Source organism: Oncorhynchus kisutch, unplaced genomic scaffold (assembly GCF_002021735.2).
Source record: "Oncorhynchus kisutch isolate 150728-3 unplaced genomic scaffold, Okis_V2 Okis06b-Okis10b_hom, whole genome shotgun sequence".
NCBI classification, from domain to species: Eukaryota; Metazoa; Chordata; class Actinopteri; order Salmoniformes; family Salmonidae; genus Oncorhynchus; species Oncorhynchus kisutch.
Window position 1 is genome coordinate 10,275,042 of NW_022261983.1, and position 1,847 is coordinate 10,276,888.

Here is a 1,847-nt window from a genome sequence, read left to right on the forward strand (position 1 = left end):
GCCAGTCCTAGCCTGAACTTCTGGTAACACTATGCCTGCCAGTCCTAGCCTGAACTTCTGGTAACACTATGCCTGCCAGTCCTAGCCTGAACTTCTGGTAACACTATGCCTGCCAGTCCTAGCCTGAACTTCTGGTAACACTATGCCTGCCAGTCCTAGCCTGAACTTCTGGTAACACTATGCCTGCACGTTAAAAAACAAATCCAAAGCAGACATTTTTATCTCAATATCAAATCATTTCTGGTTAACAATTAAGTACCTACCTTCAATTAAATTGGTAAAAAAACATGAGCAGAGAGTAATTTCTCAGGCAAGAATTTTGCTAGGACTGTCTGGGAGTGGTTATAGGGAGGGGAAAAGTGAACATGTGCTGTTATTGGCAGAGAGGTTTGGAACACTTTTTTATTGGTCGATTGACTAATTTACCACATGGTGATGTCACCAGGAAGGCCACAACTCCCTCCCACCAAAACAACAAAAAACATCTAATTGACTAGACTGTGTATTCATGTAGTGTAGTCTTCCCTTAGCTCATCGTAACATATATGACTGTACATTGCAATGTTTTTACACTTTATTTATACACTGGATCCTCAACATAGCTCACTGTAATATCTACTGCTGTACATACTCTTAGTATATATTTGTGTTGTATAAACTGTGCACAGTTCACCAAAACCTGAACAGTCCAGGACTGTAATTGTACTTTCAGTTCTGTCAGATGTGTCTCACGTTTGGAAATCAACTAAATCTATTGAACTTATTAGAAAATGTGCTCAGGTTTATCATTATCTGAAGAGGCAATGACACAGGAATGCCCATCTGTGTGTGTGTGTGTCTACCACCTTGTGTGGCCGTTAGCAATGCTAATGACAGGCTAACCTTTGTCAGGTAGATGGAAAGGGATTTCCCAAACTTCTCAATTAAAAGTTAACAAATTAGCCTGTCTACCAGGCAGAATCTTGATTAATTAACAGTTAACAAAGTAGCCTGTCTACCAGGCAGAATCTTGATTATGTGCATCAATTCAGTGCTAAGGTCATGTGCACTTTAATTAAAGGGAAACAGTTTTTGGTGCCCTGATGTGGTTTAAGCATCGTTGTTGTTTCCCTGTGCTTGTTACCATTCTATTGTTATGAGCAGTCCTCCCCTCAGCAGCCCCCACTGGTAACGAGTATAATAAACCTGGTATCCAAGTCTGAATTATGGTATCGTGTCAACACTAGTATAGATGCAACGATTGCATTTGGATCAGAGTGTTATTTGGGTTGTTAACTGGTTTCGTTCTGACATTTGATTTCTTGTTCAACATTTCTGCTGCCCTGTTCAGAGCTAGTAACAAGCATTTCTGCTGCCCTGTTCAGAGCTAGTAACAAGCATTTCTGCTGCCCTGTTCAGAGCTAGTAACAAGCATTTCTGCTGCCCTGTTCAGAGCTAGTAACAAGCATTTCTGCTGCCCTGTTCAGAGCTAGTAACAAGCATTTCTGCTACCCTGTTCAGAGCTAGTAACAAGCATTTCTGCTGCCCTGTACAGAGCTAGTAACAAGCATTTCTGCTGCCCTGTACAGCGCTAGTAACAAGCATTTCTGCTGCCCTGTACAGAGCTAGTAACAAGCATTTCTGCTGCCCTGTTCAGAGCTAGTAACAAGCATTTATGCTGCCCTGTTCAGAGCTAGTAACAAGCATTTATGCTGCCCTGTACAGAGCTAGTAACAAGCATTTCTGTTGCACTGGCTGTAGCATCTGCTAAACTGTGATTTAATCACGATTCTACGATCATGGTCAACGAATGATAAAACGGGATACTCAAGAAGTTTGGTGCGATAACAGTAACTGACAAGGAGACA